This window comes from Petaurus breviceps, unplaced genomic scaffold (genome assembly GCF_028583685.1).
Source record: "Petaurus breviceps papuanus isolate PSGF00001 unplaced genomic scaffold, PetGlider_PUasm1.0 91133, whole genome shotgun sequence".
In the NCBI taxonomy this organism is placed as follows: domain Eukaryota; kingdom Metazoa; phylum Chordata; class Mammalia; order Diprotodontia; family Petauridae; genus Petaurus; species Petaurus breviceps.
In genome coordinates, this window is record NW_027187419.1 from 101,363,443 (window position 1) to 101,388,201 (window position 24,759).

Sequence of the window (24,759 nt, forward strand, 5' to 3'; positions counted from 1 at the left end):
TAGACACATGTGTAGCTGTTGTTGCTCTTTGTCCTTCCTTCTCCAAGAGGACCGATGACATCACGGGGTGATGTCCCCACTTGAAGTGAATTGGATTTAAGTGAGGCAGAGTTTCACAAAGTCATCAGCCTCACTCTCCACCATCAGAGTGTCATCAGAGCCCAACAACAGGACAAAAGTCAAGACAACTGGAGATGGCTGGTGGGGATGCAGAGAATGACCGTGGTGTCTTCTGCGTCTGACCAAGTTCTACAGGCTCCACAGCACCTGTGACAGCGGCCTTCATGGACAGTGGAACAAATTATTCTCCTTCTCCCCTTCCATCAAGAGAAATCTTCATTTCTTTCCTCCATCTATATTCACCCTGGGCTCAACCACCCAAGGAAACAAGAGCCTTTGGATGACGGCAGAGCTATAGGAAAATTTCAGTTTCGGCCTTTGGATTCCCAGTATTCAGCACAGTGGAGGGTATATAGCACACACTTAATCAATGTTAATTGAAATGAAATGAATCCTTATCTACAGAATGATAGAGCTGGACTAGGTGATCTATCTCTGAAGTCTCTTTCAGCTGGGGGTGTGCTGGAGGTACTGGAAACAGCTTTGGAGAGCTCATTGTTAAATTTTCAATGTGAGCATTTATACTTCCCAAATCCAACATTACAAATCAGGATTTTTGATTTATTGTTTTGCTGATTGTCCAGGTTTAGAATAGTGATATAGAAAATGTTAATAATATAGATTAAATGGAAGAATGTGTCCTACATATATTGTTTCCCACCCCTTATCTCCCAAACTATGTTAAACATTTACCAGTACATTGCTTTTTTAGCTTTTAAAAAAACCCTACAATCTACACATGAATAAAGTCAAAAGACAAATATGTAACAGTTGAAAGATTAAGCTATAGTTTATGAATTAATATGTAGGGACTGTTAGTTATTTACAGCTGCTCTCAAGAATTCTTTTAAATAACTGATGATTCTTAATCCAGGCAGGAATCCAGCTATCAACACACATGATGTGTTACCATAATACTTAGCGTTACTGAAGCCTTTGTCAGCTTTATTTTTTTGCTCATGCATCTATCAACATATCTGTTGAGTTTTTTCTTTAACTGAACCAGATAGTTTCATTTGGGTAGAGGGAAAGGAGACAGAGAAGAGGGCTGAACCCATGACATAATAATAATACTGAGGATTTATATGGTATAGATTTTCAAAGCATTATACTTTTTAAATTATCTCATTCAATACTTACAACACCCCTGGGTAGTGGGGGGTAGATACAATTATTATACTTACTTAACAGATGAGGAAACTGAGGCTGAGACTTGCCCAGAGTCACACTTCTAGTAAGTATTTCGGTAGGCTTTCAACTAAGGTCTTCCTGACTCCAAACTGAGCATTCTATAGTGCTGCACCACCTAGCTGCCTCTGTTAAGGATTGGGTACTCTTAGTGTGGAAAGGTTCTCCAGCAATACAGACAGGCAATTTAACCATAGTTCATAATCTTAGAGAGTTTCCTGGGACACTGAGAGATTAAATGACTTTCCCATGATCACATAACTATTGTTGTTGTTCAATCATTTCAGTTGTATCTGACATTGTGTTCCCATTTGTGGTTTTCTTGGCAAAGATACCAGAGTGGGTTGCCATTTCCTTCTCCAGCTAATTTTACAGATGAGGAAACTGAGGCAAATAGAATTAAGTGACTTGCCCAGGGTCACACAATTAGTAAATGTCTAAAGTTAGACTTGAACTCAGGTCTTCCTGATTCCAGGACTGGCATTCCATCCCCTATGCCACCTATATCACACAACTAATATACATCCAAATCCAGCCCTCTAGCCATGATGTCAAACTGCCTCAGAAATAATTTGTTAAGCTATAGGAATATCTTTAAAAAACAATCAACTCCTCAAATAGATTAATAAATTGTGTGATTTGTTAAACTATATTACTATCTTTAAAATGCCATCAATACCTCAGAAAGATTAAGCAACAAATGACAGGTCAAATGTGTCATAATGACCTGGGATATATAGGCCACTTCTGTAATTTTTCTTGTCTAAGTCAATCTGCTTCCCTTTCATGGAGTGGAACTTTTACTGATACTTTTTCTCATAACAGCCCCAAACAATCTACTCCCCCAAATTCCCCCTTCACAGAAGTCCTTTTTCATCTTCAGACAACATTGGGGTTGGCTCTCCATCAGCACAGCACATTTATGGCTACAGAAAGGAGAGAAGGGTATTATCTTTCTCAAAACTGGGTGTCTAGATATCATGGCTGAAGAAGAGAGAGGACCAAAAAAGCTCTTTACTCATGAGCCAACCCCTAACCAATCATCTTGCTATAGAAGACTCCTACTATCTCCTCCTTCCTCCATATTGTTTCCAGATTTGGTTTCTATCATACAAATACATTCATGCTATGCCCAAGACCCAGAAATGGGAAGAATGAGGAGTCTGAAGAGATGAAAATTGGGACTTCTATTAGTAATGTTGCTTTTATAACCCTGGGACCTGATCAAGCCACTTGAAAACTCTGCTGATACCCTGGATGCCAAAGTAAAAGGCAACCTTTGTGCATGAACCATCTCAAGAAGAATATATTGAGTTAGTCATGTTTGTGTGTACATATATCTAATTAGTATTCAACTTTGTGTTTACAAGGTGAAAATTTCTTTCTGGTAGTGATAGGCTCTTGTAGTCTATCATAATCTTGCCATATGGTAAACATTCTCTCCTTTTTCAAATTTCTCATAGTATTTTATCTGGACCTCTTCCTTGTAACATTCTCTTGTTAATTATACCTAAAAGTTCTTACCCTTAACACAATCTAGAGAGCATACTCAGATTTATTCTTCCTAGTGATTATGCAGAGAAGGCACAAATATTCCCTGATTCATTCCAGTCATGGACCTTAAGGAGCCAGTTTCCAATCATCATGACTTAGGAGTTGGTACAATGTGTTGATTAAAAGTCTTCCAGTTGGCTGCAAAAAGCAGGAAGAATTATGATTCAAAAATGATTGAGCCAAAACTGAGTGTACACACAAAAGGGGTAACCTGCCTATCTATAACTCTCTTTTCCTTGGTGGCTTAAAGTAAAAAGGATTGCTTTGAGCTGCTAGGTGAACGAAGAACATCTGGCCATATTCCCCCATCCACCTGCCATGTATCTATGAGTACAGGGTACCTCTGTTTCTTTTGTGTTTATTCTTTCCTGACCTTAGGTGAACAAATATTCCAAGATCTGATGAATTTGGGAGAGCCTGATGTCCTATTAGAAGTTCTTCTTCCTATGACTTTTGGTGGTAGCGGGTTTCCCAGAGTAATCGTTGTTGATAACAAAGGAGACAACTACAGAGAGATCTGAAAAATAGCCTCCCCAAGGTAACAGTGGTTCCTCATGGAAGAGAGAAATATTAGGTATGGACTCTAAAAACGTACTAATTTTTGGATCCTACTGTGTTTCCCCGATAATAAGACCTATCCTGAAAATAAGCCCTCCCCTTACTGTGTAAGATTCCTCTAAAATAAGCCCTTCCCCGAAAATAAGCCCTATTGAGATTGCTACTGTAGTGAAGGTGATCCCCTGCGCTACACCGTGCTCCGAGCTGCATCCAATCAGAGCTGCAGCAGTGAGCGCGTCATCCTGTTCTTCCCCAGTGATTTGCTTATTGAATAAAGGTACATTTTTTTGTTCACATTTACCTGTTTATTAAAATTGCTGTCAATGTTCATTAAAATAAGCCCTCCCCTGAAAATAAGCCCTCTGGTGTTTTTCTGTCCAAAAAAAAAATAATAAGACAGTGTCTTATTATCGGGGAAACATGGTAGCAGAGAGCTATACTTAAAGGAGTTTTGTGAGAATTCTGTGCAAGGAGAAAAAGACTTCTAGGGAGAGGAGTTGGGAAGAACTTCTTGGTCACATACGCCTCAGTACTATTATACTTTAAGTTTGAACCCATTTTACCCAAGGTTTTGTACCGAGGGTTCTTACTATGTTCTCAGTAAATTCTTTTTCTAAAAAGGAATGTTTAATTGGTTGGTTGATAAGAAATGGCACACTGGTGGGGGCTCATGAGCTACAATGCTGGAATCTACAATCCCTTCAGGGTTATCCTTAGAATATTTAGTAGACATATTCAGTTGCCCTCTTGGGCCTCAGACTTGCCAGTGCAAATACAAGATGAAGGAGAGGCAACCCCAGAGGTAATATATACGCTTTTCCTCCTTACTAGATTGTAAGCTCCATTAATGCAAGATCTTTGTTTTGTCTCTCTAGCACTTAGCTTTGTATCCAGCTTTTCACATAGAAGGGCCTGAATAAACTTCCATTAATTTGAATCATTTGCTGGGATTTTTGACATTATTTAAACTAACTGGGATCAGAATGACTGGGTTTATTTTTTCATTTGTTCCCCCTTTCTCCATGCACCTTCCCACCCCCCACTCCCAACTATTAAAACCTAGTTTCCTCAACTCTGCTCTCTAAGATTGCATTAGAAAAAAGTGAAAGTCCAATGAATTCTGTAAGAGGTGGCTGGGGGTGCAGGCAGGGAGAGTAGTTGTAATGGACTCCAGGTAGGAAAAGGTGCTCAGTAGATAAAGTGCAAGGCCTGGAATCAAGAGCACCTGAGTTCAAATCCTACTTCAGACATTTGCTAGCTATGTGACCCTGGACAAATCACTTAATTTTTGTTTGCCTCTATTTCCTCAACTGTAAAATGGGGGAAATAATAGCACATACCTCCTAGAGTTATAATGATGATCAAATGGAATACAGTATATAAAGTACTTTGCAAACTTTAAAGCATCATATAAATATTCATTATTATTATTATTATTTTGGACCTGGGAAGGAAATATTTAATAGATCACTAGGAAGATCTTTCAAATTGGACATAAGGAAGAATGCTCCTGGTAAAACAATGGTAGAGACTGAAAAAACTACCTGAGATTAATTGTCATCTTGCAGAAAAGTTTAAAAATTGGATAGACTTCCATGCCTTAGCTAGGAGGAAGGCACATCTCTGTCCCCTTATTTGATTATACATAGAGCCTACATTGTCCTTTGATAATTTGCATGATCTTTTCTGGGGGTATGAATGAATCTTTGTCACTGTAATTCTTGGTATTAGGTTGAAGTTGGTAGGTAAGCTACTCTGGAGTCTCTACTTGACTATAATTGAACTATTTTTGTCTTTTAATAAAAGGAAGTTGTTTTCAAATGTCATAAATCAGGTATTACTAACAGCATTCTTGTAAAATATTTTGTAATCACTCCTTTTGTTATCATACACTTGTTTTATGAGATATTCTTCTATATATCTTTTTTGTTTTTTTGCTTTTTGGAGGGCAATTGTGGTTAACTGACTTGCCCAAAGTCACACGGATAGTAATTGTGTCAAGTGTCTGAGGCCAGATTTGAACTCAGGTCCTCCTGACTCCAGGGCCAGGCTCTATTCACTGAGTCACCTAGCTGCTCCCCCTTTATGAGATATTCTTAAAATAAGTCAGGACCTAGAACTAATTGTCAGTGACTTTGATTGCTTAGGTAACTTCCTGTTTATATACATAAACATTTATATACATGTATGTATATGTATATATGTATGCATATGCATATATGTGTGTATAAATGGAGATATATGGAGATAGACAGACATAGATAGATGATAGATAGATAGATAGATAGATAGATAGATAGATAGATAGATAGATAGATAGATAGATAGATAGATATAGATAGATGACACTTCACACATAGGATTGCAGGGAGCTTTCTACTTCTTGTCACTATGCTACTTCAAGGTTATGTGATTTGGGAGCCTCCTAAAACCTTGTCTAGGATTTCAACCCTTAACTCAAGAACTATACCTGTTGATTTTTTTGTTCCTGAAAGTCTTGTTAAATCAATTTTTTATTATACTGTATGCATTTAATTTTCAGTTTTTACATTTGTATCAACTCTTTCCAAATTCTTCTCTTCAATTAGAGAGGAAATGTGTTATAGTGGATAGAATGATGAACTTGGAGGTAGGATTACCTGTGTTAATGTCACACCTCTAACATTTTAACCATGGGTAAGTCACTTTAAGCCTCAGGCAACTAAAACTCTTAAGTTATAGATGTTGCAAAAAGTTATAAAGGTTGCAGAAAGGGAGTCTCCGCTGCAATGAAATTATAGGTCCTTGACATTGACATAAAGAATCAAAGAACTTAGACCTAGAAAGAACCTTAGAAGTCATCTGGTCCAACCTTTTATTTTATATATGTGGTGACTGAGGCCTGAGGTGGTTAAGTCAAGTCAATTAACTGTTGTCAGTTCTAAGGAGCTGAGTCAGAATTTGAATCCAGGTCTTTTCACTCCAAATATATTGTTCTTTCCAGTGAACTTTAAGTTACTGAGCTTTGTCTCTGATCATTTTCTTCATCTGTGAAATGGAAACAATACTTGCCTTGCTTATTTTTATAGAGAGCATGAAGTTTTTTTTGAATCTTTAATAAATAATTATTTTAAAAATATTTTGTTCAATTTTTAATCTCACCTTTTAAAATCTTTATTTTTTTATAATTTAAAATATGAGTACACCTATAATTTTTAATAAACAAATATACAAATATTGAGGATGCAGGCTCAAATTTTTTTTTTTACCGATGGGGACATGATCAAATAGGTTTGGAGACCATTGTTTTAGTCTACCTAATGTCACTTAATTATCTTGTTAGGTCATAAAACAAGTTGTACAAAAAGCTGTGGTGCATATATAGTCTTAGGCAATTATAAGAAAGACAAGATTAATATTGATGACTTGCCATACTTGTTGAACTCATTTGGGTCCTTTATGTTAGAGAATACCTTTTTCTTAAGTGTAAAATGAGACAGAAAGGACAGGGAGTGGGAGGACATCCCCTTCCCTCCACTACCCCAATCCTTTGAAATTTGTACCTTCTTGGCTATATGTAGTGAGCAGTTAATGAGCTAATGTGTATACCCACATACATGTTACATATATACACACATACATGCATACTCACATACATTCAACTCAGAAAATCTTAGACTGATTAATTTATATAATTCAAGATGTATATTCTGTTTCAGCCATATCCTCTCTGGATCATATCCATTGAGAGTTGCCTATAGGCCAAGAGATCCACCACAGGATAACAGGATTAGGACTGAAAGGACCTAAGAAATCATTTCTAAACCAAAACCCTCATTATACAGGAGAGGAAACAGAGATCCAGAAAAGCTAAGTGACTTCAGAAAAGACCAGAAAGAAGTTCAAGAGGCTCCATAGACAAATACTTACTAGCCTTGTGACCCTAGACAAGTCACTTAATCACTGTCTGCCTCAGTTTCCTCACCTGTAAAATGAAAATAATAATAGCACCTACCTCACAAGGTTGTTGTGAGGATCAAAAGAGATAATGATTATAAAGTGCTTGGTACAGTGCCTGGAACATAGTAGGTATCATATAAATATTAGTTATTATTATTATTCCAAATTTAATAGACTTTTAAAAATAAATAAACTATATAATAGAAGTTCACAGTTTCATACACATCTCTCTATATATATTGAAATGTTCATGTTTGCTAATTTAAAAAAAGAATTTTTTTTAAAGTTAAGTGACTTGTCAAAGCTTGTGCAAGTAATACATAGCAGAGTGAGGGGCTAAGCTTAAGGAAGTCTGTAGTCAACTCAGTGCTCTTCCCTTCCAGTGCCTGTCCTACTTCTCTGTCTAAGAGAGAGGCTAAAGACCTTGGAGGTATATGCTGGATGTGCTGCTAGTTCCTGGCATGTCTACATAAGCTCCTCCTGTGTGTGGAGCATCAAACTAAATAAATGAGATTAATAGAACTAACTACCATAGATGGGGGATGAGAAATCTGCTTCTGGTCATTTATTGAGCATCAGTGGGCTCACAGTCTGTATTTGATAGTCAAACAAAAACATAAGGGAATGCTGGGAAAAACTTGAAAGGCTAATGGGGAAAATAACTTAAATTTGTTTATAGATCACATCGAGTTTAGCTGTTTTTTTTTTTTTAAGTATGGAAAAAACAGACTCCAACTACTTTCCTTTCAAGAGGAAAGGCCAATTTTTTTTTCAGGGAGCTTACGTCAGAGTAGAAAATGAAGCTTTGATCAAACAATGTCTTGACTTCCTATGTATATTTCTTTGTTCCGCAAAGGGCCTTAATGTGTTTTCATCTTGGGTCAAAGAAGAGCTTGTCCTAGAGGAACTGCACCTTCATTGGAAGATCAATAAAAAGATGGAATCCTTTTCAGTAAGTCTCAGGCCCTCTGAGATGCGTAGGTTGGCAGGCAGATTTCTTCAGGCAGCCTGAGCTAGCCACCTCAAATGGAGTTTAGGTCATTTGAATTCGAAAAAGGCCCATACATGTATGCACACTCTCACCAAATCAATAAAAAATCAGAGCAAACAGAAGCAACATAATATAATAAAGGTATTTTGTAGCCAAGCAATGCTCTTGGTGAAGAGCAAGGCTTTCTCTGTGTGTCAAATATGAGGACACATTTCCGTTTGAGCTGAGAGAAGTGTAAATTCTCTTGCTCTTCACTCTTTTATTTGGACACATCCATAAAATGTGAAAGCTTAACAGACTACCCAGGCTGGGACTCCCAGCGTGCAGTAAATGTGCTGCCATGTTCCTTCTAAGGGCCCTGTTAGGAGGAGGTGCTAATGAGACTGTCTTCTTAAACAAGCTTCTCAGTTGTGTCATTTTCATCAAGTTCACTGGCATGTAAGTATAACCCCACATTCCTGGATAAAACACATAAATTCAATAAAATAGCTGCATTGGCTCTTTTCTGGAGGCAGAAGGAAAAGAATGTCAAACCCCCATTGTTCACTGTTTCTAACAGACCTCCATTGTATAACTCTTATGACTTTTCAGCCCGAAGTTCCAAGCTGAAGATAATAGCTTAAAAGGCCATCTGAACCCATACTGTTATGTAGATGAAAGAAAGTCTTTAAAATTAATCTATGGCATCTTTGAATAATAAAGGAGGGCAGTCATCTAACCCCCTTTCCTGGGCCAAACCAGTAAGCCCATCCAGCAAAAATGCCAAGATTCAGCTCCTCAAAACCAGAGCCTGACATAGTAGAAACACAGCAAATTCTCCAACAGATTTCTCTTTCTGACCCTTCCCCCTTTACAAATGTGTAACAGTGCCTTGCTATTTCATTATCTATAAAATACATATATATTTTATATATTATATGTATATATGTACACACACATGCATAGAATAGCTAAAAAATGTCACATCGTTCAGTCGTTTTTAGGCATGTCCAATGCTTCATGATCCCATTTGGGGTTTTCTTGGTAAAGATGCTGGAGTAGTTTTCCCTTTTCTTCTCCAGATCATTTTACAGCTGAGGAAACATGCAAATAGGGTGAAATGACTCGCCCAGGATCACATAGCTAGTAAGTGTCTAAGGCTGGATATGAACTCAGGAAGATGAATCTTCCTGACTCTAGGCCTGGCACTCCATACACTAAGCTAACAACACACACATACTACATATATTTATGCATGTATTACACACACATATATACATGCATTTATGAAATGCCTACTCTGTGCTAAGCTCTGGGAATACAAGTACCATGAAAAAAATAATCCCTACTCACAAGGAGCTTATCTTTTAATGAGAGGAGAATACAAAGATGTATGTATAGTCTACATATAAGGAGAATAAATACAAATTAAAAGTACTTAAATATAAGATAGTTTGAGAATGAGAGCACTAGTATTTGGACTAGTGAGAGCACTAGTATTATACGTGTGTATAAACATTTGTGTGTGTATGTGTGTGTGTGTATCTCTGTTTGGTTCAGACCTATGCTTCATCATTTTAAGATATTCCCAGCATGGAAACTCCTTCCTCTGATGGAGACTGTCAAATCCTCTACAGTATAGAGTCTTTGAGAATTTCCTCGGGCATTGATTGAGTGGTATATGACTTATAATTAAGGTCACATAACTACTGTAGGTCAGAGGACTTGAACCCATGTCTTTCTGACTTCAAGAAGACTTTCCTTCCTGCTTTCATTCGGTGGTATTAATAAGAAATTATTGTAAAGCTTTTTTCAAATTATAGGTGTTTTATAAAGATATAAATTATTACATTGCTAACTTCTATTAGATCTGATAATGATTCAGACTATTGTGGGGATAACTTCAGGACTTGATATACCAAGTAGGAAGTCTCTTATTTGGGTGAAGGTATGACAACATCTGGATGTTCATTTTATAGAGAGTCTGCCTGGTATAAGGCAATGGTTCTCACAGTTTTTTTTTTTCTATAGTGAAGATTTCTTTTGAACACCAAACCTTTAACAAAGTCCTACATAACAGTACTTGTATTATTAAAATGTTTTAAGAAATATATGACAAAAAACTACTATGATTTCAGTAATGATGTATTTTATTAATCACAAAAGCATCTACATACATTTGAAAAATAGGACTGTGTGAGGCATATTATTGAATATCATGTATGCAGCTGTAGCTAAAGACCAAAATGGCAATCCTTGGGGTGCCAATAGATTCAGGGACACATTGCAATAACTCCACACCCCTCTAGAGGTCCACAAGCCACAGATTAGGAGCCACTGATCAAGTGGGAAAACGATATGAGTCATGTGACATACATTATAATGCTTTCATTAACTAAGTAGGTGACCCTTGAAAATCACTTACCCTTCCTACATTGGGATTTTCTGATCTGATAGAAAGTACATTTCCCAAGGGCAGTCACTATTTCTTTTGTCTTTTTATCCAGAGTGCCTGGTACATAGTTGAATTTAATAAATACTGTTGAGTCATTGGTTGATTGATTAATCTGCAAATTGGGGATAGTACTACCTTCCCCTAATTAACTCACAGGGTAAATATGAAGATAAATTGGAAAATAGGTGGCAAAGTTAAAAGTGCCATATGTTATATAAAATGAATTTAATTTTAGCAATATACTTTTCTACTTTGCTACTTGACTTACTGAGTTATGATTCAACTTGCAAAGTAATTTATTACTGATAATTCTGTCACAAATCCAGTTCCTTTTTATCTTTCAGAAACCAAGTTTTGGGGGTGTACATTTAGAATTTTTATTGATATGATTTGTTTTTTTACATTTCCTGCATTTCTAAATATATCTACATTTTTTTTTACATCTATAATTTCCAAACAGTTGCCAAATATTGCCATTTCTACCTTTGGAACAGCATTTGTACCTGTCACCTTATCTCTACTCAGCCACCATATTAATTCATGTACTTATCATCTGATCTCTGGATTATTACAAATGCCTCCTAATTGGTATCCCAACCTCTCAAGTCTCTTCACTTTATTCTACACACTGCTGCCAAAGTAATTTTCTCTAAGGGCAAAGCAGAAGATATTATTCCCCCACTCAATAAACTCTAGTGACTCCCTATTCTTTTTTTTTTCTTTCAATTTCTATTTTGCCCTCTGGTTCTGGAATATCAGGGCAATTTTCCTTGAGAATTTTTTGAAAGATGATGTCTAGGCTCTTTTTTTGATCATGGCTTTCAGGTAGTCCAATAATTTTAAAATTATCTCTCCTGGATCTATTTTCCAGGTCAGTGGTTTTTCCAATGAGATATTTCACATTACCTTCTATTTTTTTCATTCATTTGGATCTTTTTTATAGTATCTTGATTTCTCATAAAGTCATTAGCTTCCATTTGTTCCAATCTAATTTTGAAGGAATTATTCTCTTCAGGAGTTTTTGAAATCCCTTTTCCATCTGGCAAATTTGGCTTTTTAAGGCATTCTTCTCCTCATTGGCTTTTTGGGCCTCTTTTGCCATTTGAGTTAGTCTATTTTTTAAGGTGTTATGTTCTTCAGTATTTTGGGGGTCTCCTTTAGCAGGCTGTTGACTCTCTTTTCCTGATTTTCTTTCATCATTCTCATTTCTCTTCCCAGTTTTTTCTCCACTTCCCTTACTTGATTTTCAAAATCCTTCTTGAGCTCCTCCATGTCCTGTAACCGATTCATATTTTTCTTGGAGGCTTTTGATGCAGGAGTTTTTACTTTGTTGTCTTCTTCTATGTTTTGATTTTCTTTGTCCCCCCCAAAAAGATTCTTTGGTCTGATTGCGCTTCCTGTTTGCTCATCTTGCCAGTCAATTACTTGACTTTTGAGCTCTTTGCAGTGGTAGAACTCTGCTTCCAGAGTGAAGAGAGCTGTGTCCCAAATTTCTGGGGTTTTGCACAGTTGTTGTCAGAGCTATTGTCAGAGCTATGAGGAGATCACCCTCTCTAAAGATGCCACAAGCTCTGGCACACTAGCACTCCTTACCCCAGGACCACCACCCAAGACTGTGACCCAGATTCAAGCAGGTCAAAGCAAGAGTGATTACCCTCTGAATAATTGTGTGGTCCCCCTACAATCTGCAGGAAAGGAGGTCCAGAGGCATCCACACAACAGCAGCTACAGTCACCTCTGCTGACCTGGGGGCAGGGGCCAGACTCTTCTCTCACCCAGTTCCAACAGAGTTCCCTACTGACCTCTTACTTTCTCATTGGCATTTATGGATTGAGAAATCTGGAAACTGCCACAGCTGCTGGTGATTCATTCTCCTGAAGTTTGCTCCAGCAGGTCTGGGCAACCACAGCTGCACTCAGCTCCTAGTTCCATGTAATAGACCCTTCTTGTCAGCCTGCCAGGCTGCCTTTAATGGGAGATTTGTTTCTGTCACTTTGTGGGTTCTGTAGCTCTAAAATTTGTTTAGAGTCATATTTTACAGGTATTGGAGGTGGTTGGAATGGGAGCTCAAGAAAGTTGCTGCTTTTACTCTGCCATTTTGGCTCTGCCCCCTCCCATTCTTTTTTAAAAAAAAAAATATATATATATATGTATATACTCAGATTTTTACATCTCTCTCTCTCTCTCTCTCTCTCTCTCTCTCTCCCTATCTATTCATATTAATCAGCAAAAAATTCACTTTTTCTTCCTTTCACCCACACCCCCACCTCCCATTCCCAAATGAGAATTGAAGAAAAATAAAACTCCTGTTACAAGTATATATGGTCAAGCAAAACAAATTTCCACATTGGCCATATCCAAAAATATACACTTTTTATTCTTCACTTTGAGTTCTTCATCTCTATCAGGAGCCAGGTAGCATGTTTTGTTATTAGTCCTCTGGAATAGTGGTCCATCACTATGTTGATTAGAGTTCCTAACTCTTTTGAAGTTGTTTGTCTTTACCAAATTATTGTAATTGAAGATTCTGCTAGCTTCACTCTGCATCAGTTCTTACAAGTCCTCCCAGGTTTTTCTAAAACCATCCCCTTCATCATTTCTTACAGCAAAGTAGCATTCCATCACATTTATATGCCATAACTTGTTCAGCCATTCTTCCTTTGATGGGCACCCTCTCAGATTCCCATTCTTAACCACCTGAAAAAGAGCTTCTGATAATTTTGTACAAATTAGAATTTGTTTTACCTGGAACGAATCCCTCCTTTAATCTCCTTTTCTTCTTCCTTCTTCCCCTGCTGAATGAGATATATTTCTGTATTGGTGTGTATGTGTATTTTTTCTTCCTTTGACCAGTTCAGATGAGAGTGAATTTCAAGTGTCAGTTGCGGTCCCCCCCCCCCCCCCTCATCATCCTCCTTGTTTGTACAGATGTCTACATTATTATGGGGGATAATTTTCCCTAACCTTCCTTTCTCTTTCCAAGATAGCGAATCCCCATTTAAAACTTTCTCTTATGGTATCAAAACACTCCCTGGTCTTCTCTTAATAGACTCCATGGGTTTGTGTCTGAGTCATAGTAGACTGCTGCTGGACTCAGCCACTATTAGCCTGTTTCAGAGTGATGGAACAACAGGCTTCACTTTGTTCTGGACTCCTTGCCCTACTTATTCCTCTGTAGGCTTCAGACTGGGCTAGATGCTAGAAATGATTTTTTATTCTATTCTGCTTTTTTTTTTAATTATTATTTATTTATTTTTATTTTATTTATTCTATTCTGCTCCTGGGATGTGAGGCATACTACTGCTGCTGCTTTCTTCTTAACTTCCTCCTCTTTTGGTATACAGACTATAGCCTGAGGCTTCCCTAAGCCAGTAAAATACTCCTAGGTGTAGGTACCCCTCTCAGTACATCTTAGAACTGCGACCCAGATCCCAAAGCTGCCAATTAGCACATGTTCCCACACAGCAAACTACCATAGGTCTGGGAACCCCTCTTGTCCTAATGCTCAGCCTCCCTCAGGGGGTGCTCCATAGTTGGCATACTTCTGGACAGACCCCCTCCCCAGTGTTCACAAGCTTCTCTGTCTCTGTGTGCCAACATAGGATGGAAAAATGACTCACTGGGCCTTTTTCTTGGCTTTCCCCATCAGAGTTCAATATGATGTGTTTTCTAAATCTGTTTTCAAGAATTGGGGGTTGAGCTCACTGTTCTTCTATATACTCCATCATCTTGACACCCCATGCTCCTATTATTCTTTAGGATAAAATATAAATTCCTCTGTCTTTTAAAACCCTTCACAACCCCGCTCTAACCTATCTTTCCAGACTCATTATATATATTCCCCTTTTTTCACTCTATGGTCCAGACAAACTAGCCAGCTGTTCCCCATTTTGCATAGATGGCGCTTCATCTCCTCTCTGTTCTTTTTCACTGCCTCTCCTCATGTCTTAAATGCACTCCTTTTTTACCTTTGCATCTGTTGAAGCAGTAATATCTCCTAGGTTCCTTGTCACTCAGAGTAGGCTGGTTTTCTCTAGGGCCCTACCATATAGTCTGGTCTAGCTTTTCATAAGTTTCTACCCCACACAGACTTTTCCTTAAATAGGAAAAAAAAAACCCTTTTCCTTAAAAGTTATTAAAACTGTCTTTGAGACTTAATTGGCTCAAGAGACTAAGACTTGAATGTTTGCCATAGCTTTTTGGTGGCCTAAGTATCCAAGCCAACGCGAGAGAAGTCAGGATCTCCTCCCTCCGGCTTCACACACAGGTCTGACCACTGTGACACCATGGTGGATGTGAAGGTAGAGAAGCTGTACCCAAATGAATCAATGCTGTATCCTTGATGAATATCCTTTCCAAGGGACTACTAAGGAAATTTCTTTTTCTTAAGCCATTAGCTCTCCTATGAGGGTTTATTTTGTTCCAGTTTGGAACTTAAACCACCAGAACACCATGTTAAGCCTCAGAGGCCTCACAGAATCCCTCACTTCCTTCATGACACAGTTGAAGTGATGCTTTCTATGCAAAATCTTTCATGATGCCCCCCAACCCTAACTTGTGTTTAACTACCTTTATTTTACTTAGCATTTATCCTGAATTTATTCTGTTTACACATATATGTATGGACATGTTGTTTCCCCTGACAGAATGTAAACTCCATAAGAGTAGGAATTGTTTCGATAGACTTAGCCCTTCTCAGCAATGCAAGGACCTAAAACAAGCCCAAAGGACTCATGATGGTAAATGCCATCCACATCCAGAGAAAGAACCATGGAGTCTGAATGAAGAGTGAAGCAGACTGTTTTTTTTTTTTTGTTTTGTTTTCTCTTTCTCATAGTCTCTCCCATTCATTATAATTCTTCTATGCAACATGACTAATGTGAAAATGTGTTTAATAGGACTGTATGTGTTGAACCATATCATATTGCATGCCATCTTCAGGAGGGAGGAGAAGAAAATTTAAAACTTATGGAAGTAAATGTTGAAAACTAAAAATAAACGAATTAATTAATTTTTTAAAAGTGGGAATTGTTCAGTTTTCTTTGTCTTTATATTCCCAGAGCATAAGGCTATGCCTGGCACATAATAGGCACTTAATAAATATTTGTTGCTTGATTACATTATCCAATATATCCTTCCCTCCCCCTCCCAGAGAACCATCCTTTATAACAAAGAATAAAAAAGAGACTATAAATAGTTCAGCAAAACTAGCCAATACATCAACTAGATCCAACATTCTATGCTCTTCCCCACACATATAGTCTCCCACATCTTTGGAGAAAGGAGAGAGATACAGTCTCATATTTTTTCCTTTGGAGTCAAATTTGATCATTATAATTTCATAGCATTAATTTGTTGGTTATCATTTTTATTGTATTTTGGTTATTGTTTTATTATATTTTATGTGGTTATTTTTCTATTCATTTTGAATTCAGTGTATATATTGTATTTCTGGTTCTCATCTACTTATTTCACTTTGGATCTGTTCGTATATGTCTTCCCATGTTATTCTGTATTTGTAATATTCATTGTTTTTGACAGTGAAGTAATATTCCATTAAATTCATGGAACCCAAATTCTTTTAGTCAGTTCCTAGATGATGGCCATTTACTTTGTTTTCAATTCTTTGCTACCACGGAAAGGGATGCTATAAATATCTTGGAATCCATGGGACATTTCCTTCTATCTCTGACCTTCTTGGTGCCATGTAGCAATGGGATCTTTAGGTCAAAAGTTATAAACATTACAATCATTTTTAAAACATAATTCTAAATTGCTTACAGGATGGTTGGACCAATCCAGAGCTCTGCCAATAGTGTATTAGTGTATGTGACTAGTCCCAATACTTATCATCATTATCAATTTGAATTTTTCTTTAAAAATTTTTTTACTCATGCTTTTTAAAAAAATACCACAGTAGTTTCCTACTTCCTACCCCACTGAACTCTGTCTAATAACAGAAAAGTAGTTAAGTAAAACTGATTGATGAAGCAACCATATTTGATAACATATACAACATTCTGCATCTGTAGTCTCCCATTTCCACTAAACATTTGTTCTCTGGGATGAAGATTGCTCATTGAAATTCCTTTTAGTGGTTGGTTGGCTTGAACATTACTGCAGTATGATATATGCTGTTCTACTATTTTTACTTTCTTCATTCTGCATATATTCCTATTTCTTGCCATGTTCTTTTAGATTAATCACATTCACATTATTAATTAGAGAAATGCAAATTAAAACAACTTTGAGATATCTTCCTACACCTATCAGTAAAATGATAAGATGCCTTTCAATTGGGGAATGGCTAAGTAAGTTGTAGTACATGATTGTCTTTTGTTTCTTTTTTTGAAGGGGGAAGGTAGGGCAATTGGGGTTAAGTGACTTGCCCAAGTCACACGGCTAGTTTTTTGTGTTAAGTGTCTGAAGTCAAATTTGAACTCAGGTCGTCCTGACTCCAGGGTTGGTGCTCTATTCACTGAGCCAACTAGCCGCCCCTGTAGTATATGATTGTGATGGAAACTGTGCTATAAGAAATGATGAGTTGGTTGATTTTTTAATTTATTTTTTTTTGAGTTGGTTGATTTTAGAAAAACATGGGAAGACTTACATGAAATGATGAAAAGTGAAATGAAGAATTGAAATATTGTTGTAAGAACAACTTTGATTGACTAATTCATCTTGAGTATCATAAATATACAAACCAACTACAAAGGACATATGAACAAAGATACTATCCACCTCCAGAGAAAGAACTGATAAATAGAAGTATGTACATTATTATATATATATTTGGGTGTGTATATGCATGTGTGTTCTATGTGTATCTATGTTTAATTGTAGCCTTCTTTAGGGCAGGGTGGGGAGGGAGGGAGAAAAAGAAAGCAGACAGAAGAGAACAAAAGAAAACTTAGAATGAAGTACAGAAAAGCAAGGTAGTTTTAAAAACAATGTGTAGTATTTATTACATAGTTTTCAAAAAAAAAGTAAACAATCTGAAATGGTAATTTATGGTTTTATATTGAATCCTCTCTTTATGCTGTGCTGTATACATGGAAATGTTCTTTTTCCCCCTCTTTGTATTTAAGTCCAAAATGAATAAAAATTTTAAAATTAATTAATCACATTTATAATTTCTTCTACTGTAATGATATTACATTATGTTCATGTACCACAGCTTGTTCAAATATTTCCAGCTCAAGGGCTCCGCTTGGGGCCCAGTTTTTTTGCTACTATAAAATGTGTTTTTTATTTAAATTTATCAGTGAGCTTTTAAGATAATACATCCTTCAATAAGAACATAGTGTTACCTCTACTGATAATGTTTTTTTTTTTTAAAACAGAAACTAAAATATAACTTTTAAAAAATTAACAATTTGGGGGAGCTGCACAGACCGTATTTGCTTGAAAACCTAGGTTAATTTTCCTTGGAACTGAAAATCAATGAAAAGTATGCTAAGTTCTGCTTCGCCCTCCCGAAGCAGCCGCTACCTTCCCCTTTCAGACCGCCTCTGTCTACTCTGTATATATCTTCTATGTAATTAGTTAAGTAGATTTTATCTCTTCCATTATTGTGGGAACTCCTTGAAAACGGGATTATTTTTGCTTTTCTTTATGTCTTAGTGCTCAGCACTGTACTTGGCACACTGTTTGTGTTTTTTTTGTTCAGTCCTCTCAGTCCCATCTGATTGTTTGTGACACCACATGGAGTTTTCTTGGCAAAGATACTGAAGAGGTTTGCCATTTCCTTCTCCAGTTAATTTTACAGGTGAGGAAACCGAGGCAAATATGGTTAAGTTACCTGTCCAGGGTCACACAACTAGTAAGTATCTGAGGCTGGATTTGAAGTCAGGAAGATGAGTCTTCTTGACTTCCAGGTCCAGTGCTCTATCCACTGGGCCACCTAGCTGCCCTGGCATACTGTAGACACTTAATAAATATTCGTTGACTGGTTTGTTACTGACTGACTCTAAGTGTAACAAGATTTCTAAGCCCCAAATGATGACTTCCTTATCTGAAGCAGTATTTGATGGGACTGAAGTATTCTTACTCCAATGCCTCATCATGTTGTCAGAATCCTGAGTTCTTAAAAGCTCTACCAGTGGAGCCCAAGTCCTGTCAAGGCCAAGTCAAACCAGACTGGCTTTGTCTACTGTTTGTGGACCAGTTGGAGAGTCCCACAGCTAGAGGCTTGGCCGCTTAGTAATGAATCTGGGGGGATTATAGCAATTCACAAAGATGTCTCTTAAGGAGTAGAGGAATTGAAATCTACCTCAGAGTCTACCTCATGTACATGAAATCATGAACCCTCGAAGTATTGAACTTTTTGATAGAACTGAATTCCAGGACCACAGAAGAATTTGGACAGACAGTCTACTTGGGGTTTGACCTTGATGAGAGACAGATTCATCCTCTCCTGGGGATGGTGACTTATAACCATATTCTGCAAATGGAGAAACTAAGGCAAGGGGCAGTCTCTCTGAGTCATGAAGAAAGAAGGGACAAAACCAGGAATGAAACTCAGAGTTGCCTGAGGGATGGGATAGGAAAGCTGAAGCTACAGCCCCTTTTGAGCATTTTAAAACAATTTTTGCCCCTGGATGAGTATCCAGTTTTCTTAACTGTGTACTTCAGTGCCTTAGACCACAATGCTTAGTTTCCAATCATCCTAAAGAAAGTCTAGGGTCACTTTCATGTTCTACTTTGTCCTTGCCCCTCACCCTATACTGGTTTGCCTTAAAAGGAGCTAAATGAAAGTTAATAGACTGTCTGAGACTTGGAGTGCAAGTCAGTCAATTCCCAACATGTAATCTGGTTATAATTATAGCTCAAGGGAAGGTGGGGAGGTGTTTGGATGTGTGGAGTGAGGGAGTGGGGGGAGCCGCAGCACAATGGTGGTATTGCTGCCTAACGTACAGGCAACACTTCTCTCCTTAGTACAGGTGTCCCTGCCCCTTGTGCAATTGGCAAGCTCCTGGAAGCCTTGGGATTGCTTCAGATAAATATCCCCCAGGGTTATGTCTTCTGCCCTGAAACATGTGAAGACACAACCCACAGCTATCTGGGTGTGGGCCTGCATTAGTCATCAAGGACCTGGAGAGAAGTTTCCTTTAAAAGTCAAACCAACCTACCTACTTCTGTTTCTGGAAAAAATAATAATCAGGAGAACCTCACCTAGACTTAGTCCCAGTTGCTAATGCAAATAAACCAAAACAGGCTTCTTCTAGACATTCCTTCTCTGAAGAGAATTGGAGTTTCAGAGCACTGCCCCCAGAATAGTCTAAAGAAATCGATTTCCCCTGAATCTGAGATCTCCTGCATTTGAGACTTTCCAGTAACCCAGGAGAAGAGTGTTGGGAAAGGATTTCAGTCTAGAATTATTTCCAAATTATTAGACTTCTATGTAACCACAACTACCTTGAGAGTTTTCATTTGTGATGTAACATGCATATAAACTGAGTGTATACTTTAGGTATACAAAGCAAAACCATGCTCAAACATTAAATCCTTGGCACAAATCACATGAATCTCTCAACACCTTAGAATGCTTATTAATGAAGCTCCTTGAGGGCAGGAACTATTTTTTGCCTCTTTTTGTATCCCCAGAGCTTAGCACAGTGCCTGGCTCACAGGAAGCACACAAGTGTTAAATGACTGAACAGAGGTAGAAGAAATCCTACAACTACGCTCACTGGGTACATTATACATTCGTGTTGTCTTTCTCTAACCAGACCCTCCCTGCGTCAAGGCAGTCCTTTCAGTCCTCCCTAATTGATTTCCCCACTTCAAATACTCTCTTCTTTCCTGAAGCCTCTCAGAGCTCTCCTTCTCTCCCACCCCAGGACCTGACCTATTCGCTGATAACATTGAGGCTATAAAATATGAGCGCTCTCCTATCATCTATTTGTCTCAGACTCCACTGACATCATTCTCCAACTCTTTACCTTGTTCTTCTTTCCCCAGTCTCTCATATTGCAGTTGCCTTTCTCCTTACCAAGATAAATGCATATGCACTCGATCTCATTCCCTCCCTTCTCCAATAGATTATTTTTCTCTCTCTCTTCCCTTCCCTTCCTTCTTTTCTTTCTGTTTCTTTGCTCCTTCCTTTCTTTCTCTTCCTTCCTTTTCTTTCTTTCTTTCTTTCTTTCTTTCTTTCTTTCTTTCTTTCTTTCTTTCTTTCTTTCTTTCTTTCTTTCTTTCTCTTTCTTTCTTTCTTTCTTTCTTTCTTTCTTTCTTTCTTTCTTTCTTTCTTTCTTTCTTTCTTTCTTTCTTTCTTTCTTTCTTTCTTTTTCTTTCCTTCTTTTTTCATTTCCTCCCTCCTTCCCCCTCTCATCCCTTTCTCCTCTTTTTCTCTTCTTCCTCCCTCCCTCTCTGTCTCTGTCTCTCTTACTATCCCCTTCCCTACTACCTTCAAACATGCCCAGATCTCCCCTAATCTTAAAAACAAAACGAAACAAAACAAAGCTCCTTTCATTAGACCCTACTATATCCTCAAGTGATCATCCTAAAAATATCTCTTTTCTTTCTTAATCAAAATCATAGTAAAATTAGTCTGGACTTAATTTTTCCATTTCCTCTCCTCTCTCTTCCAAACTATCTTCAATCTGATTTCTGACTTCATCACTCAACTAAAACTTCTCTCTCCAAAGTTACCAAAGATATATTAATTTCCAAATATAATGTTTTCTCAGTCCTCAATTTTTCTGAATCTATCTATGATATTTCATACTATTGACCACCCTCTCCTCCTGGATACAGTACTTCGTCCTCAATGAGTTTTTGGAATTCTTCTCTCTCCTGGTTCTTCTCCTACCTGTCTAACCTCTCCCTGTTCCTTTATTTATTTTGCTTGTTCATCATGCATATCACACCCCTAACCGTGGGTGTTCCCCAAGGCTCTAAGTCAATCCAAATTGATTCTCTCTTCTACATTCTTCTCTCTACATTCTCTCTTGGTGATCTCATCAGCACTTAAAGATTTAGCTATCATTTTTATACCAATGATTCACAGATCTCTATCTCTAGTCCCCCCACCCCCCCCCCCCCATCTTCAGTCCAACATCACCAATTGCCTATTGGACATTTCAAACTGGCTATCCCAGGAATATCTGAGACATGCCCAAAACAGAACTAATTTTCTTCCCCCCCCCCCCCAAATCTATCCCTTGTTGTTGTTTAGTCATATCTGACTCTTCATGACTTCATTTGGGGTTTTCTTGGCAAAGATACTGGAATGGTTTGCCATTTCTTTTCTAGCTCATTTTACAGATGAAAAAAACTGGGGTAAACAGGGTTAAGTGACTTACCCAGAGTTGCACAGCTGGAAAGTGGCAAGATTTGAACTCAGGTCTTCCTGACTCCAAGCTCAGTGCTCTATCCACTGAATCACCTTGGTGCTTTGTACTAGGCACCTCCTATTCTGAGAATTCCATTCTTTCTCACTTCTGCCCTACAGAATCAATCTTTTCTTTCAAGAAATAACTCAAGGGGCGGCTAGGTGGTGCAGTGAGTAAAGCGCCGGCCCTGGAGTCAGGAGGACCTGAGTTCAGTTTGGGCCTCAGACACTTAACACCCACACACAAAAAAAAACTAGCTATGTAACCTTGAGCAAGTTATTTAACCCCAATTGCCCTCCAAAAGGCAAAAAAAAAAAAAGAATTTGAGTACTACCAGCCTTCCACATGAAGCCTTTCCTTATATGCTACCTTCCCCTCCTAAATATGTACTTATTTTCTTTATATTTAGTCTGCACATACATCTATATGTAATTGTTGTCCTCCTCCTTACAATTCCCAAACAGGGATTCTTTTATTCATTACATTTATATCACCAGTGCCTGGAAGAGTGCCTGGCACATATGAAGTACTTGATAAATTCTTGTTGATTAATTGAATAAACAAGTATTTAATAAGTATTTGTTGTGGGCCAGGCACTGTGCTAAGCAGAAAAAAATGAGAATAATTCCTGCCCTCAAGCAGCTTACATTCTAGTGGTGGATATATAATTATATATATATATATGATATACACATACATATATATGTATGTATATATGTATAGTGGGGGCCTTTCCATTTCCCACCCAGCATGCTCAGTCACCATTCCTAGTTCCAGGGAGCCACATGGAAGCTTGGAGCATGGGGAGGACCTGCTTCTGGCCATATATGACTGCTTGCTGAAGGAGGGGTTTGCGAAGTGAGATGTTGAAGAGTCCCTTAATTGACTTCTGAACCAAAAGAGATGATGACTTATTGGATGTATAAAAATGAGCCACTGGTCTCTCCATCTTTCTCTTCTTTTCCATTCTTGAAGCATGTGGACTGTCTCTAACTGTTCCATGAGAGTTAAGCAGAAGAAACAGAATTGCTCTCTCTCTCCCAGTTTGTGAGTACATGGCTGCCTTTGCTTCTCTTGTGTTTGTTCTTCTTTGGTGTTAGTCAAATGAGTATATCATTGTCATGCCTGGTGGGATCTGAAAAGTTTCAGAGGTCTGAAGGTCCTGGGAAGTTCTCAAATCTAGTAGTTGTTATGTCATCAGAGCAGCAACGTATGGCAGGTACAAACCCTACGTTGGAGAGGATGGTCATCAACAACAGGTTTGATTGAAGCTTGACCCCTAAACAAGTAATAGATAGAGTTGTACAGTACAGGACTGAGGTGAAATATAAAATGCCTGATGAGCAATCTTGCAATATTGCTTGATGTTCTGATGAGGCTTTAGCCACTCATCATTTATAATTATAATTAAAATCATAATTATACATAAATTATAATTATAACCATAGTTATAAGTACTAATTCTGTTAATCCTATTAATTCTGTTAATGCATGGTGTCATTCTTCTATGTGTAGCTTTTTGCATATGTGTGAAAAGGAATAAATTACCTGTCTCACACCTGATTCATACTATACTTTGTTACTTTTCTCTTTTGGGAAGGCCCTCATTCCCCAAGGTATCATGGTATAGGCTTGCTAATGAGCCAATAAAGGTGAGAAAAGAGAGTTCCCTCTCATCAGGTGCTGGATTCTAGTGGACCAAACCCAGTTCAATCATATGACTGGGAATAGGGGAAAGGGGGTGGGTGGTTAGTGCCCCCATGTGCTTGTCCAAGCTATCTTTCGATACTAGACAGATGTATGCAAAATAAAAGAAGAGTAAATACAAGATAACCTTGGAGGGAAAGGCACTAACAATTGGGGTGACTAGCCAGGGTTTCCTATAGAAGATGGTGTTTAGGCTAAGCCTTGAGGGAAGCCAGTGATTGTAAGAGGCTGAAGTGAGGAGGGAAAACACTCCAGGAATAGGAAACAGTCAATGCAAAGACATGGAACTAGGAATGGAGCATTACAGATGAGGAATTCCAACTGTAACTAGCTAGACCATTGAGTGTATGGAATGAGTAATGTGTAAGATAACTAAGAAGATCAAATGAGGGGGTTGGACTACATCATATCTGACGGTCCTTCCATCCCTGAGTTTTTGTTATTTTTGATTGTTTTCTAGTTCAGAAGTGATTGAGTGGTACAAAAAAAGCACAACATACATATTCACATGCTTATTGCCTTCATTGGGGTAGCTAAGTGGTGCAGTACATAGAGTGCTGGGCCTAGAGTCAGGAAGACTCCTTTTCCTGAATTCAAATCAGGCCTTAGACACTTACTAGCTATGTGACCCCAGGCAAGTCACTTAACCCTACTTGCTTCAGTTTCCTCTCCTGTAAAATGAGCTAGAGAAGGAAATGGCATCCAAACCAATATCTTTGCCAAAAAAACCCCAAATGGGGTCATGAAAGTTTGGAAATGACTGAAATGACTCAACAACAACAGCAACATGTCCTTTTTGTGACAAAATATTAATAATAGTAACAATTTTTGTAGTAGCATAGAATTGAAAACAAAGGAGATGTCCATCAATTGATAAAATGTTAAACAAATTGGGGAACTTGCACATAATGGAAGATTACTAAGCCATAGGA

General features: G+C 37.9%; 1 long non-coding RNA gene across 1 annotated transcript in view; it reads right to left on the reverse strand.

Moving 5' to 3' along the window:
* The window catches only part of LOC138154963 (uncharacterized), a 54,169-nt gene that overhangs the window by 24,625 nt on the left and 4,785 nt on the right, over positions 1-24,759 (reverse strand). The gene's annotated exons all lie outside the window — the stretch shown is intronic.